Genomic DNA, 17,317 nt, shown 5'->3' on the forward strand with positions numbered 1-17,317 from the left:
AATAGAGTATTCATTGTGTCCGACGGTCTTCCTCTCGGGAAGCCGCCGATATCTCATTTGTGACATGGTCCTTACTGAGTTTAACACGTTTACTGCTAGAAGTGCTGCTGGAAGGAGAGACATTGCCCCCTAAGTCCCGACCATTGCCATCGGTGATGGCCAAGATCGCCTTCGGGTTACTGGTATTATTCAGAACATCATCTCCAGCATTGTCCATATTCAGTCTCTTCCTAGCTTCTCTTTCAACCTCCATACTCACCCCCAAGTTCTTCACCGGACTCGTGGCAGTATCCCGGGTCTCAGGGTCAACTTCCTTGCCTCTAGGAACCAACGGAGCACTAGGGCTACCGTTGTTCTTCGTTTGTCGTGGCTCATTGGCCCTAGTAGGGTTTAGCTCAGGACGCGGACGGCTAGGCCCATCAGCGTACAACCAATCTCCAAACTTCAGTTTCTTCTGATCATGAACCCCAGAACCGCACTCCTTGTGATCATGTCCAATTAGACCGCAGAATTTGCAAAAAACGAGCAAGCTTATCATATCGAACCAGGTAAACTTGTCTCTCCTGAGCTCTGACAACGCTCACCAACTTCGTCAGCGGCTGTTTAATGTCATGGTTAACCCTAACCCTGACATAGTCCCCGTGGGTGTTGCCGTTCAATCTCATCTCCAAGATTTCGCCAGCCCCCTTTAGGATCCTCTCTACAATCCCCTGCTTAAAGTAGGGGTTAGGTAGCTTATGTATCTAGAGCCAAATAGGCATGTGATCAAAGACTACATCATCCGCTTTGGTAAAACCATCATACGAGCATATAAGGGCCGCCATGTTACGGAAGAGCGAAGGTCCTTGCTTCATCATCCGCTCCCAATCCCCAAGGCACGAAGCCTGGACAACGAATCTGTTGGGACCAACCGGACAAAAACGTACTGGTTGCGTCGGATTCCAGGCCGCCCTCATATCCTTGTAGAAAGCCGCTGAGGAGAAGGTCGTGAACCCTAGCCAGGGCCAGCCACCTCACGCTTTCTTTGATACTGGGATCCTCCTCATCAATCTCCACATCGTTGAACTCCTCGTCGTTTAGATCCAGATGGTCGAAGAAATCCTCAAGAACAGGGTTGGCTGCCGCCGAGGCGCCGCCGCTCATAGCAGAGTTGGCGTCCGAGGGGGAAGCCATCCAGACGCGGGCTGGGGTGCAGCGCGGCCGAAAAGATCCCCGATCAGGTCGTGGTATGGGTGGTAGGACTCGGGGGCGACTAGATCGCCCGCGAGGAATAAAACCCTAGGCGTGAGCGTAGGGGAGGCTTAATCGCTCTTGGTGACATGCTAATTAATATCTTTTTGTATACTTCCAATTAATCTAATGACCATGTGCATTCTAAATAAATATTAAAATCTTCTGATATGTACAATTAGCCAATTTGATGTGCATACGGTGGAAATCTATAATTATATGATTTATTTTAAAGTTAAATATCATGTTACGGGCCATTGCCTCTTAATTTGCTTTGCCGACTCCGCATGTATCAAGCTGCCTCTCTATTGGAGGGGCGGTGTCCTGATCCGGAGCTGGAGTTCTGACATCGCCGTGCTTCGCCTGGCGACCTCATAGTGACACAGATGAGTTGCCAAGTGAAAGTTCTGTGCCTTGGCGCCGACGACGGCGACACCCAAGGGTGTTGCGTTCTTCCTGAAGACGTCTTTGTGGTTCTTCTTTTCGTGTCAGAGCTCCGGGTGAAGACCTTTGTCCCGTGTGGACTCGGCAATGGCGATGCTCTGTGTCGTTTTCCCTCTTGGGGGCATTGTCGTGGAGTTTAGCTGTGCTAGGTTGTAGCGTGGGGTGTGTTTAGTTCCCTCGGTGATATTTGTCGGTAGCGTAGTCGCGTGCGTTTTGCGTGTGCCAATTATCTTAGGATCAGCTTTGTAAGAGGGTTACCTCATCATTTTGTATCGTTCGGCCGTGTACTTTTTTCGATGTTGCTTTATATATAAAGCGGAGCGAAAGCCTGTTTCAAGATATCAAGTTGCTACTGACTGTTTTTTCTTCATGTAATAGGTTCATGATACTAAATGCTCATGCTAAACGAACACTATGTGGTCTCCTATTTCGATCCGTGTACAGTATTAAACGCGCCCTAGAAGAAAGAAAAAACTTTCAGCTCCGGCATAAAGATGCACACCAGTTTTTTATTGGTCTCAACTGCTTGCTTGTTTCCTTGCATACCCAGTCCAGACATAATTACATGTACTGCTCGTATGCATGGCCTGCCGTACAATTTACTACTCCCTCCGTTCCTGAATACTTGTCTTTCTAGAGATTTCAACAAGTGACTACATACGGCGCAAAATGAGTGAATCTACACTTTAAAATATGTCTACATACATCCGTATGTTGAGTCCATTTGAAATGCCTAGAAAGACAAGTATTTGGGAACGGAGGGAGTAGATCATGAAAGGCGCGCGTTGCTGCGCCCGTCTAATTTGACACTAAAATATTAGTGATTGATGGAATTGTAGAGGCATTATACTCTAGAGAATTGGTATAAAAATTATGATATAATAATATGTAAATTCATTAGTAACTTCCATAGGAATATCTTAGTGGATATACAACCAGGTAAGTATCTCAGCGCCTGGTATTAGAGAACATTTATATAAAAGTACATTTATTTTATTATTTATTATTGATCAAAGGCAGCACAGGCAACTCTACACACTATGACCATAGGTGTGTTCTAATATTCTAGGAGTTTTAGCGACAACACAGGCAACTCTACACACTATCTATGACCCTCGAACAACTCTCTAAGGACTAAAAGCATTCCTTACAGAGGGTGATAGAGTATTTCACTATTTCGTAAGATATTAAACTGGAACTATATAAGCATCTGTTATTGTTGTGGTACTAAAGTCCAACACTATTATAGGTGCTTGGTGCAAATATATATGACATACATAGAAGGTAAGCTTTGCATTATCCACATGGTCCAAATATACCAATCAAAATGTTCTATCCAGCACACTCAGAAATATTTAAGCGGGGAATTTAATTCAACCACACAATCGCATATTTTTGAGGAAAGAGTTACACAAAAGCATGCTTACTAAGCAAAACCTCATCATCTCTAGCATTGAGATATACCAACAACTCTGGAAAAGTTGCGGCAACATGTAATAGAATGCAATTTACAACACTTAGCTATTAAAGTACAAGGAGACCAGCTCCTATCTAAGGAAGTCATCACCTGCATGTAGGCAGATTAGCATCACGACATTGGTGTGGGTAATCTTCTAAACAATACATAGGTGAGTTATAAAATTTGCATAGAATTTTGAAATTTGCTAAATCAAGTAAAAGAAAAAGAATACATCAACTCCTGTCAAAGATTGCCTCGGAATACTTCAGCGCCCACACTGCAAAAAGCGTTGTATTTATCATGACAACTAAGTTATAAACTCACATTGAAAATGTAAATAATTTGACTACCATGCACAGACTACTGTCAAACTCGGCCAAAACATAACCTTGAGTCTGTAAAGTATGCAGCAAATTTGTACCAAACACAAAATGCTAAAGGAATAGAAAGCCAAAGTTATCCGCAGACCTCCATGTATATTTAATTATTTTAGGAAAGGAGACATTTACTCTATGAAAATACATAACATGGATTTTCATCCTTATTGTTGTGTTGCATTTTTGCAGTCAAATTAGGTCAGATTGTATTCCATCCAAACAGCTGGTTATTGCACAATAAGCTAAATATCATTGTTGAGACTAAAATACCTGGAGGCCAACAAAGAGGCAATCCCCAGAACGAAAAACGAAGTTGAACACACAATGTTTGGCGGATTTCTTGTTATTTGCTTGTCTTATGCCCTCAACATGCTCCTGGGGTTTTGTGGCCAACTTGGAGCGGGAGCCGCTGCATTGCAAAACCCCGTTCATGTGCATCTTTCCAAACCAACCAGAACCAACAAAAGCACGAACAATAAAGGCAGGAGATATATGTCACTATAGCCATGACATGTAATTATTCCCCGATTCCATCGCATACCTCTGTGGCGGACCAACAAGTACTCAAGTAGTAAGAGCTAGTATGTCCGCCCAAATTCGCAACATTCTTGTGGGTGATCTGAAGCCTGCAAGGGGCGGTCTGCACTGCGGTTGCTCTTCGAGGTGCTAGATGGAGTAGACCGCTTGTTTGCTTCTTTACCCCATGCACACAACAAAAGTTACAGGCTGAACCAAATTGTTGATATAAGAAAGTTATTCTAATCTGAAGGTACAACAACGTTCTATGGAAATTATCATGATCAGACAGCAAACTAAACTAACAATAACATTATTGACTCCAGATTGCATTTATACTTGGCCCATGTGATGTTGATGGTGAGAGCTACCTGCATTTTGGTGAATTTAAACCATGTTGAACTTAACATAAGTATACTACTGGACCTAAATATTTGGTGTTTATGCTGGCTAGGTTAATTCTCTAAGAAATGATACCAATAATCTAGACACTTAATTCCTAGTCATCATTACAATTCGAATGTTCAAGTCAGCAAGTTAGGTGTCAAGAGTCCCAATTAGAAGCACGTGGTGAGTATTTGATTTGGTTCGAATCCAGGGTACACTGAAGCAAAGACGATTAGATTAGGGGGCAGGGAATTACAGAGTGAGACAACAACGGGGAATTGGAGTGCACTGGTAAGATGTGACTACTCCGTATTGACAAAGCAAACAGATTGCACGCGAAGTCAATCACTCAGCTCACATATATTTTCAGCAAAAGGAATCAACTGCTTCTTATCATGATTCAAAAGTCGGTTTACTTATCATGATTTAGGTGCAGACTGCAGCGATTAAAGGAACTGCAAGCAGGAGGGCATGGCGACGGCACCTAGGGAGAGCAGAAGCACGTCCGTCGTCTTGCCCGACAGTGTGCTTGTGGACGCGGACAAAACAATACTGCGAAACAAGAGGAGGAGCCCCAGTCAATGCGTTTAGATGTAAACACAAGCATTCAGTCAATATCAATAATTTAAAGGGAGGAGCCCGAGAATAAAATGGAACTGGTGACTGGGGATCGGCCTAACCTGAAGATCGTAAAGGACATTGAGATACATCGTTGGACAAATCCAGCGGGAGGTTCAGTGCGCTCGGCCGCTACCGCCCACTGCACCACGCCCACCAGCGAGACGCCATACACGCCGAGGAGTGACACACCGATGTGACCAGAGACATCGCCCTCGCCCGCCACGCATACACGGGGGATGTCCATCCCTCCCTCCCTCCCTCCTCCTCCTCTCTCTCTCCTAGGGATGGCAATGGGTACCCATTACCCGCGTACCCTGCGGGTAAAAACCCTATTAGGGTAAAGGTATGGGATAAAAATTTACCCATGGGTACTTAAATGGGAAAATATCATACCCGTCGGGTGGAAAGGGTACGGGTATGGGATCGTATAACCCATGCCCACTTACCCATGTACCCATCTAAAATGTTAACAAATGGGTTTCCGTTAATATCATAACGTATTAATTTTGCCCTCCTAATCATGCTAGATAAAAACTCTAATGTGTAGTAAAATTATCTCTACGATTTATCTTGATTTTGTGAACTTAAAGTGTATACGTATGTGTTGTTATGTATGATTATGTGTTGTTTTTTTAACATTTTTATGTGTCACTTTATAGGCAAGTATTTTTGTTTATGAGAATGTGTTATTGTTACAATATGTTATTGTATATTGTTGTTTAAAATTTGTTGCTATTAATAATTTATGATTATATATTGCTTTTTACAACTATTTTCTACTCAACTGATGTGTTGTAAATGCGGGTATATTTACCCGCGGGTACCCATATACCCTGTCGGGTGATGGGTATGAGAAAAAATTGTACCCTTGACGGGTATGGGTATGGGTGATGGGTAAGTTCAGGGTGGATGGGTAAGGGTATGGGGTAGCTCCACCCGTACCCATACCCTGCGGGCGCCATCCCTACTCTCTCCCTCCCTCTCTCTCTGACTACAGAGGCGGCGCACAAGGTCTCGCCCTAGGCCAACGTGGGGAGGGATTGAGTGGGGCTAGGAGGTGGCCGCAGAGTAGAATCGAGACCGTTCGTACAAGATCTGACGGTAACCCGTAGCAGTGATCCACAGGCTTTCGATTCTGCCCCCAAAGCAGCAGCCCAAGGACAGTCGGCCCAGGAGTAGGCCCATGCGGGAGAAAAAGCGCGCCTTGGACGGGCTAGGGACGAACGCGGCCCAGCAACCAGAAATGTGCGTTGAGGGTCGAACTGTAGGACAAATCTGACGGTCAGGAACGTCTACATCGCCAAAACAGACGGCCGAAATCTCTAATCGCTGAAAGAGCTCGGTTTAGGCTCAGTTTTACTGTCCTTAAATATGCACATAACATGAACGTGTCTTAGAAGGTTATGGTTTCATAAATTATTTGTATGCATGCACGTTACCACACATCCCGGTGCACACTCTTTTTTTTGCAGGTTACACTTAATTTGTCACATGGAATTAGAACGAAGCAATGAAAAATAATAATGGTGGTTGTCCGCCCTAGAGGAAGTAGTTGAAGCAGGTGAACATATGTCGAGTGTAGTCGAATTTGAGCGAGCAGTCTCGCCGAGACGGTCCCCAAAAACCTTGTTGCCCTCACCTTGTGCAGGTTCTCAAGGGACGTGGACGCTAGGATGGGGTTGCCGTAGAAGCAGTTCAGCACTAGGAACTCGAGAGTGCGTGTCCAGTTTTCTGTTCTACGTGCCTAGCCTCTTACAATTCATGAATATATTTTTCGTATTCATGAGCTATTTCTCAAATTATGAACATTATGTAAATTGTTCAATGTTTCTTCATGTATACATGATTTTTCCTAAATTAAAATAACTTGAAATTCCTTAATATTTTAAGAAAAAATCAAAGCTTTTAATAAAAAAAGGACGAAGTAAGAAAATTTGGATGAAAAACGAATGGGAAAAATATGGCGAACGATGTACGCATGGGCCGCGGATCTGCGCGTTTGCTCGCAATCGTAATTTCAATAAAAAATATAATAAAATTTTGATAATAAAAAACCAACCATAAAAAGTCCGTTATTAAACCTATGGACAAAAAAAAGGTAGCTCTACATGGGCCACGACCGTGTTAGTTCCAATAGTCATATGATATGAGACGCGCAAGAGAGTCTACCCTCTCATCAGGGTTTCTACTCCCCTCGTCAGCGACTTGATCTCCACCGTAGGGTTCCGGCTACCCTCCCCCCGCACTACTAGGACAATGCTTATAGATGGAAGTTTACCAGTAGCGCCTGTTTAAGCACCCACGCTACTGGTACGTACCAGTGGCGCCTGGTACAAAACACACTACTACTACTAAATAACACATCGTTTGTTAGCTTGAGCCGCGCTGCTGTTACGTGGGCCGCAGGGTAAAACGGTAGCCCACTTACCTGTAGCGTTTGTTTCGAACGAGCGCTACAACTAGTGGGCTTAGTAGTAGCGCCGGCCTCTACCCAGCGCTACTACTACAGGAAAAGAAAACTGGCCCACGCGTTGTCGCCCCTCGCCTCCTCCGACGCTCCAGCCCCGTAAGTCCCCCTCGATCTCCTCCTCCCTGCGCGTGCCACCACTAGGCTCCGATCGATTCGCCGCGGCGGCTCGCCATGTTTTGGGATTCGCGTGGGGAACTGGGATTTAGGGATTGCACGGTGGCTCCACGCTTCGATGCGACAGGTCCGGTTCGCTCGACGTGTTCTCGCAGGCTTGTTTCCTCGCATGATTAGGGAGAGTAGAGAGAGGGGTTAGGTGAGAGAAGTAGAGGCTTGTTGGGCATGGTGGGGAACAGGCGGCGGGAGCTGCAGGAGAGGGATAGGAGGCAGTGGGAGCTGCTGGACAGCGTGCGACGGGAGGAGCAGCAGCAGGAGAGCAGGGAGGCGGCGGTGGCGGCCGCCATGGTGGAGGCGGGCAAGCAGAGGGCCAGGGAGAAGGGGAAAGGGAAGGAGCAGGAGAATGGCGGAGAGGGCGGCAAGTTAGGTCAACAATTCTCCAGGGTATCTTACAGCAATGGTTTTTTGCTGTGGAAACATAGTCACACACGCCTAAGGCCTAACCAACCGCACCGATGGCTAGAGCGGTTGATGCAAAGGGAAGCATGCACTTGCAGTCTTGTTTCATTGCCTTTTAGAAGTAGGAGGAGGTTAGCCGGTGACGACATCGATCCACCAGCACCCGACCGTTAATGGAATGATCGACCCAAATCGATATCCATCTGGTGCTGTTAGTGAGCCCATTTTTGGTAAATTTCAGAAAAAGAAAACACAGAGAGATAGAGAGTTGTATCTGATCTAAAAGGGGTGTGTTTGCCTTTTATAGTTCTAATTATTGTGCATCTGATGCCAAAGGTGGAATGGATGTTTACTTATTGTGTTTTGTGAATCTTGTGTCGTGCTATTTTGAAAGATTCTAAGCTGGTACTTTTGGATGTGGGAATAGATAAAGTGTTCCCCTGGATTGATCCAGTTAGTTCAGTTGTCCTCGATGCGGATGGAAGTGTTTTTACCCTTGTGTCAGGGCTGGGAGTTGTCCTTGATGAGGATGGAAGAGTTATTGCTCTGCTTTGCCATGCTTGCAAAGATAATACATAATTGATATTTTTGTAAATAAATGGTATTTTATCTATTGATGATCTTATTGCTGCCTTATAGCTGCCTCGATTAATGTGCGAATAAATGGTATTTTATCTACTACTAATAATGCAGAATTAGGCTATTTTTGAACTACTTTTGCTTGTCTGCTTGCACAATAATGGCAATATGCCATTTATATTATTATTAGGCTCTGTTTGGGTTACATGATCTCTATTAGGTTATTGTCTGAACTGAACTACAATTTAGTTGTTATTTTGCTTGCCATGTGAATCTGATGTGTGTTCTCTATGATGTGAACCTGATGTGTATATTATTCAAAACCTGATGAGTATTGAAAACTTTATGTTTACTTTTGGGATCGTTAATCCTTTAATCATATTGCTTTAGGGAAATGGCGCCACCACCACCACCACCACCACCATGTCGACGGTGCAAGTCAAGGTGCACCAGCAGCCTTGCAACTGGCACTCTGTTCGGCATCTACTTCCAGTCTAGTTTTCTTCATGCAGCGGTAATAAATTATATGAAACTAGTAACCACTATTTTGTTCTTAGTGTTATTGGTATTAATGCATCGTGTATATATTATTTTGCTTTTTGTACATAGATCGTCCCATGCAATGTGAGGTCAGAATTCAACAAGCTGACTGGAGACTTTGTAACCTTTGAGGCTCCTGGGCGCCCCTACACTATGAAGGCCGAGAAAGGACGAAATATGACGCAGGTGGGAGGAGATGGATGGGCCCGTTTCATCGCCCACATGCATATCACCGGTGGTGAGTTGATCAGCTTCTCCTTCAGAGCAAAAAGACCCAAGCTGGCCGTCATTTATGTCAACAAAGCGAAAGATGATGAAGATGATGAGGATGATGATGACCCACTTGATGAAGCCATCGTAGCTCAAAGAATGAGGTTGAGCGAGGAGGAAGTGTGCAACCTATGGGACATAATTCCGCCACGTGCTAACTTCGTCGGGGTGCCATTCGAGACCCACCTGACAAGTACCATGGTTGATCGGCATGTCATTGTATGTTCCATTTACTGTAGTAATTTGATGATATGCTTTATTATTATACTTAGTGTAGAGTCCGATGATATATATGCTTAGTGAATCCGATGATATATATGCTTCACGTAGAATCCAAAGAACTGTTAATAGTGTAGAATCCATATATACTTATTAGTAGAATTCATGCTTAGTAGAAATGTAGTAATATATTTTGATAGTGTAGAATGTGTGAGGCTACTTATTAATTGATATGTTTTCTTATTCAAAAATTGCCAAAGAGCCTATCTGAGAGTTGTGGTATCAAACCTGATGAAGAAGGCTCTGCTGGAATACGCCTTACCGCGAGGGGCTCTATCACCACCTATGCATACGGCGTGGACACGGACGGTCGCACACACTCCAACTCGGTTGGATGGAAGAGCTTCCTCGTCGGCAAGAATCTTCATGTTGGACAGGCCATCCTAATTACTATCAGGAACACCCACCGCCAAGGCTTGAGGATGATGATCGTCATCGATATCATCTATAACTACATATGCATGTGTGTGGCTGCTGAACCATATATATGCTAGTATGATTACTTAGTAGACTTATCAACTATGATCTATCCATGCATTGTTGACTACTATATATGAGTTTGTGAGGTTGTGTTGTTATATTAAATGTGGTATTGTCGTTAATGTTTGTGAGATGGTTCTATGAACTTAGTTTATTTGCACTGGACTTGTCTTGATTTCCATGAATATTGCATCTGACTTCTTTTTATTATTTTTAATTTCTATTTACGTAGTTGTGACGTGGGGAGAAAATAGGGCGCTACTACTACGTGATGATAGTAGTAGCATTGGTATACAAAGAGGCGCTACTACTAAGTATTTTAGCTGCAACGCTTGTTTAGAAACGCGCTACTATTAATAGTTGTAGTGCCCGCGGGTGCCCGTGCTACTAGTATGTAAAAAACCAGCGCCACTAGTAAAGTTTTCTCTAGTAGTGTCGTCTTCGCAGAAGGGCTGTGCTCGGACCGATCAAGGGGCGTTCTTAGCAACGCTGCCCGGTCTTGACGCACGATCCTTTGGTCTGGGGTTAGGCTAGGGTTTTGGCGAAGCAGCCGACCGAATCTTTTCTCGGGTCAGGGAAACAACATGGCTGTGTCGTCTTTGAACTCCAAGACAGGGGACTTGGAAGCACTGATGAGCGAGCTTGGCCTCCAGGAGGAGGACATGGACGATGTGATGGTGGAGAAGGAAGATCCACTGCCACCGGAGGCGACTAGATGGATGGCCCCTGGACGATGTAGTGGTGGAGAAGGAAGCACGTATGACTATTTACGGAATACACACCTACATTATATTTATGAACTGGAGCTACTGTCGTATCGCCCTAGGTTATGACTGTTATATGATGAATATCATCCAACGAATTCATCGATCCAATGCCTACGAATTTCTCTCATATTGTTCTTGCTAAGTTACTACTGCTATTGTTACTATTGCACTTGCTACAAAATCATTGCTATCACTGTTATTGTAACTATTGATGTTGCTACTACTATCAAAACTACCATACTAGTTTGCTACTAATCACTTTGCTGCAGATAATTAATCTTCAGGTGTGGTTGAATTGATAACTCAACTACTAATACTTGTAAATATTCTTTGACTCCCCTTGTGTCGAACCAATAGGGTTGAATACTCTATCCTTGCAAACTGTTGCGATCCCCTATACTTGTGGGTTATCAGAGCCTAGAGCTGCTCAGCCCCGCCCGAGCCAGTGGATGCCACCCCAGGAAGGAACATGCAAGATCAACGTCGATGCTGCGCTTATGAGAGCCAGACCGGTCGGCGCGGTCGCAACGGTGTGTAGGGATCGACATGGAGTTTTTTTGTGTGTGGCGAAGATTACCTTCCATGGTCTTGGTGATCCTACGACATTAGAGGCCTTGGCAGTATGGGAGTCACTTGCATTGGCGGATGACCTTTACGAGCGCAGGATCTCAGTGGCCTCGGACTACAAAATTGTCATTGATGATATCAGACAGGTGATTGCAGCAGGCTATGGAGCTATCATTAGGGAGATTGTAGATCGATCTAACCTTTTTGCTACCTGCTTTTTAGCCATGAATTTAGAAGCTCGAATGTCGAGACTCACAATTTAGTGAAGCATGCTCTCTCACTTGGAGTTGGCCGCCGTGTGTGGTTAGGCAACCCAGGTGAACTATCTTTCGCCCCTGTAAACATTGTGATGAGTTAAATAAAAGCTTCGCGAGATTGTCTAAAAAAATTGATATGAGACGCACAATCCTACCAGACCCTTACAGGCAGGTCCACTTTGAGGAATATACTTCCTCCATTTTTATTTATTTAGCACAACAGTTTTGACTGAAGACAAAATGTGTAAAGTTTGATCAAGATAATTGAGAACAATATAAACATTTATAATAACAAATCTATATGCTGTCAGAATATTTCTGCAAAGAATATAGCATGAAAATATATTTAATAATGAATCTAATGATGTACTCAAATTAAAGTTTATAAATTTAAACTTTAAACAATGGTGGCACATGGAGTAAATAAACAAAGAGGGAGTACACTATTGAAGCTCTCCTAGAGAGCTTAGTAATTGTAAGGAAGAACTCAAATGAGCCTGCTGCAGTAAAATCAGTTTTTTCGAAAAGAAATTAAAAAAATATGATTTTTTTAATGGTAAACACTGACAGATGTTCTACGTGTTTGCAAAATTTTCATCATGAGATCACATTCAGTGCTCTAAAAAATGCTTTTGAAAGTTGCATTTTTGGAGCATCGGTTTTGTTGTTCTGTCGCGGCTTCCACGAATGTGATCTCATAATGAAAATTTGCAAGCAGTTAGAACATCTATCAAAGTTTATAAAAAGGAATTTTCTTTTAATTATTTTTGATTTTACTGTTCATCAAACTCATTTGAGCTCGAGCTTAAATCCTCCACGTCCAGAAAGAACCGCTTCACTGACAGAACATTATTACTCACTCAGTAAAAAAACAGAAAAATATTCACTCACTAAAATAGTGACATAAACGCTTTTATATTTTATATATTTGTTTACGGAAGGACAACACTGTCCGCCGCGAGCTCACAGACGAGAGCCGTGGGGCGCCACGAACCTTAGCTCGCCGCCGTCAGCGGCTTCAGCAGGCTCTCCGGGCCGGCCTCGATCACCTCCACCAGCCGCGGCCATAGCCTGGTGCCGCCGATGAACCACGACCCATCCCCGCTCGGGCAGGGCACCGCCATCATCGATGCCGACCCCAGCCGGCCGTGCCGCAGCCATGGCGACACCATCCTCGGTTTCCCGAACCCCAGGTCCCCGTCGATGGCGAACGGGAGCATTCCGGAGATCACCAGCGCCGGGCTCCCCAGGCCGAGGTTCACCGCCTCCGTCCACTTCCCGCCGTCCTTGTACGCCGTTTTGTTCACCTCCACCCAGTCCACCAGCTCCTGGAACCTGTCCCTGGTCATCACCCACGCCATGGCCGCGCCCGCGGCGGCCGCCACGTCGTGCAGCGGCGCGCGCAGCAGCTCCGCCACGCTCGCCTCGCGGGACGTGTAGGTGACCACGTTCCCCATGTACATGTCCAGCGCGCCCTCCGACGGCTCGATGCACTTCCGGCCTTCGAGGATCCACGCCATGCGACAGTTGGGGTCGGAGTCGCCGACGGCCCGCGCCAGGAGCTTCCAGACGTGCGCGCACAGCGCCACGAAGCGCGAGGTGCGGCGGCCGCCGCCTGGGGACGCCGCCTTCTGGAGCCCAACGAGGTCGGCTGCGCCGATGCGGTACACGCGCCGCTCCATGGCCGCGGCCAGGAGGGGATTGATCATGGTCTCCGGCGTGAACCTCGCGAACTCGGCGTCCAGCGACGAGCTGTACCGCGGGGGCGACCGCGGGACGAGCAGGGACGACCGGTCGAGCAGCGGCCCGCGGGAGAGTCCCCCGCCAGTGCGGACCATTTCCGCGAAGCTATTGAGCAGCAAGATGAGCGCCCGGCCGTCGGCGAGGAGGTGGTTGGTGCCGACGGTCAACGAGTACCCCCCGCACGCGAACCGGACCACCTGCAGCGACAACGCGAGCCCCGCGTCGAACGGGATCTGGATCATCCCGAGCGAGCCGTCGAAGCGCGCGAAGTCGACGGCGGCGAGGGGGACCCCGGCAGCGTCGGCGACGATGAGCTCGGCGCCGGCGTTGGAGCAGGCGACCTCGGGGACGTTGGTGTCCGGGTGGCGCACGACGCGGCCGGCGAAGGGGAAGAAGCGGGAGAGGTAGGCCGGGAGCGCGGCGCGGACGGCGGCGAGCACGGGGTCCAGGCCGCACGGCGGGGGAGGGTAGATGCTCACGAGGTAGATCGGTAAGGGGCCGAGGACGAGGTCGAGGTTGGAGACGGCGTGCACGGCGGGGAAGCTCGGGGAGGGTTGGAGGCCCGGACCAGCTCGCGCGACGCGATCCGCAGGTCGAAGCACTCCAGCGGCATGTCGACGAGGCGGCAGGCGCGGCGAGCTTTCTTTTCTTTCTATCGTCGGAGGTCGCAGGCGTGGCACTCTGTATCAGCGTCAACGGTGACTCCACTCTGCACAAAAAGCTTGAACTTCGACACCCTCTTTGAGTAGTACTTTGGTCAAACTTTGTCCGTGGTACGCTTGGTTCGGGTTTATTGGCCAATATTTTGGTCAACGTTTGATCATCTACAGGACTAACGAAAATGGCCTCTTGTATCAAAAGGCACTAACTTTTTGTTTTTGCGTAAGACATAAAAATTTAGAAAACAAGTTTGGTGCTGGAGCTCCGTTGTTTTGAAAAAGAAAATCACATTCCAAAGTTTCATTGTTTTCTTAAAATAGTTAGAGCAACTCCAGCCGTTTGGCCTCTCAGGCGGCCCGAAAAACTGCCGCCTGGGATGAACCGGCGCTAAAATCGGTCTAGGGCTGATCAGGGTCCCAGCCGCCGCCCCAAGGGTCCGCCGCAGGACGCCTGTTTCAAAGAGTTTAAAAATAAATTTGGGCAAAATTCGGCAAGAATGACAAAAACTTCGGCGACTTTAAAGCTGTTTTTACATAGGAAACTTAAAATTCACTAAAAAAAGCCCGTGATTAGAGGCCGAAGAACTTGCTGAACACAACGTAGTCGCCGTCGTCGCCGCCGTCGTCGTTCTTCTCCTCCTTCACGCGGACGCCACTGCGGGACCCCTACCCGGGGTCGTCCTGTCAGACCGGCGGCGGTGGCACGTCTTCGTCGCCGTCGTCGAGAACGACGACGCCTCCCTCGTCACGGCCCCGGTGCCGAGCGGCGATCTCCTCTAGGGCGCGGCGCTGGCGCTCCAACTCGAGCCGCGCCCAGTCCTCCCGCGCGCACTTCAAGGCCGCCGCGTCATCGAGCCCCGGCTTCGTCTTGACGCCGGCGAGACCTGGCTCCGTCTTCACGGCGGCGATCCCCGGTTCCGTCTTCGGCTTGATGAGGCAGGAAGGAGCCGAGGAGGAGCCGCGCCCACCCTCGTTGATGACGATGCCGGCGCTGTGGTGCGCCGGCCGAGCGGCGTCTCCGCTGTCTCGGCCTTGACGCTCAAGAGCGCCGGCGACCCGGAGGAGTGCGAGGAGGAGCGGGAGGAGGAGGAAGAGGAGCCGGTCCTCCTCGACATCAATTGGCTGCCGCTCCGGCGGGGAACCGGGGCGGTAGGGTATGTCAATGACGGCACATTGTCGCCCTTGAGGTGCTGGAGGATGGCGTGGAGCGTGCGGCCGGGGGCGCCCCACCGCAGGCGGCGGCCGTCACTGTTCTTGGTGCCCCGCACCAGAGGAGCACCATTGGTGGAGGCCAGCCGCGCCGCCTGCCGGCATCCCAAGTACGGCGCCCACGCTTTGTGATTGCCAGCGGCGTACACCGGGAGGGCCACGCGCTCCTCCGTCAGCGACGCCCGCACTCGCTCGACCTCGTCGTTGAAGTAGTCGGGGCGCGTTGTCACGTTGGGCAGCGGGGGTATGGGCACGCCGCCGGCGCTGAGCCTCCATCGACCCAGCGCGGGCATGTCGGGAGAAGCCGGGACGTTCGCTTCGAACAAGAGGTGGGCCTCCCACTCGTGCAGCGAGCGGCGGCCAAAGCCATTGTCCGCCGCTCCACCGCCGGGGAACCTCTCGTCCATCTTCTGCTTTATGTACGTCGGCTTTGAACGGGGAGAGAGAGGGAAAAGAGTTCGTCGACAAAGGGATGTGTGCTGCTTTATGTAGCGGCAGGGGGGTGTTGGGGAATGTGGTAATTTCAAAAAAATTCCTACGATCACGCAAGATCTATCTATGTGATGCATAGCAACGAGAGGGGAGAGTGTGTCCATGTACCCTCATAGACCGAAAGCGGAAGCGTTATGACAACGCGGTTGATGTAGTCGTACGTCTTCACGATCCGACCGATCTTAGCAATGAACATACAACACCTTCGCGATTAGCACACATTCAGCTCGGGGATCTCCCTCATACTCTTGATCCAGTTGAGGCCGAGGGAGAGTTTCGTCAGCACGACGGCGTGGTGACGGTGATGATGAAGTTACCGGCGCAGGGCTTCGCCTAAGCACTATGACGATATGACCAAGGTGTGTAACTGTGGAGGGGGCACCGCACACGGCTAAACAATGTCAACTTGTGTGTCTATGGGGTGCCCCTCCTCCATATATAAAGGAGTGGAGGAGGGGGAGGGCCGGCCCTCCTATGGCGCGCCCCATGGGGAGTCCTACTCCCACTGGGAGTAGGATTCCCCCCTTCCCTAGTTGGACTAGGAGTGGAAGGAAGGGGGAGAGAGGGGGACAGACACTACAAAAAAATACACTTCGGTGATGATACGTGTTTGTCACAGTAGGTTGCGTTTTTTGTCATGCATATACATCCATGACGATTTTATGACAGAATCAAGATAGTCATACATGTGCTGTCGTAGAAGTGTTCCATGAGATTACAAAAATTATCATCATGGAAGTGTCCACTTCCATGACAATAAATCGCGCGTCATAGAAGTGCTTTCGTCAAGGATGACCGACACGTGGCATCCACCGTAACAGAACGCCGTTAAGCTATCGGGTCGGGTTTTGGATCCGATAACCCGTTAACAGCCCCGACCAATGGGGATTTTCCACGTGTAAAATCATCATTGGCTGGAGGAAACATGTGTCGGCTCATCATTGGGGCAGATGTCATCCACTCATTGGACAGAAGGCGCCTATGATACGTCGACACGTGGCACGACCCAACGGAGGCCCATTCCTGTGAAAAGGCCGGCCGGTTTGACTTGGTCAAAAGGTGGCGGGCCGGCCCATGGAAAGCCTGTTAACGGCCTGTTCGCATATAGCCCATTTACAGCCCGCTAACCCAAGGCCCGTTACGCCCTATCCAAATTAGGCCCAGTAGCGTCATCTGGGCCATCCAATATGATTCCATCCCGTTTTCACTTCTGGCCCATGCATGGCCCATGATGTCTTTCGGCCCATATGAGGCCCTTTGTAATTCTTGGCCCATTAATGGCCTGTGGTGAAACTGGACCGTAATGAACAGTGTATCACTTTACACCCATTAACGGCCTGTGGTGAAACTGGCCCGTAATGAACAGTGTATCACTTTATACCCATTAACGGCCCGTTA

General features: G+C 48.1%; 2 pseudogenes; both read right to left on the bottom strand.

Annotated features, from left to right (window-relative positions):
- The window catches only part of LOC123084264 (rosmarinate synthase-like), a 12,961-nt pseudogene extending 11,788 nt beyond the window's left edge, over window positions 1-1,173 (bottom strand).
- Window positions 1,174-12,779: 11,606 nt separating this feature from the next.
- Window positions 12,780-14,172, bottom strand: LOC123083079 (rosmarinate synthase-like; annotated as a pseudogene).
- Window positions 14,173-17,317: the final 3,145 nt, after the last annotated feature.

Source organism: Triticum aestivum, chromosome 4A, assembly GCF_018294505.1.
Source record: "Triticum aestivum cultivar Chinese Spring chromosome 4A, IWGSC CS RefSeq v2.1, whole genome shotgun sequence".
Lineage (NCBI taxonomy): Eukaryota > Viridiplantae > Streptophyta > Magnoliopsida > Poales > Poaceae > Triticum > Triticum aestivum.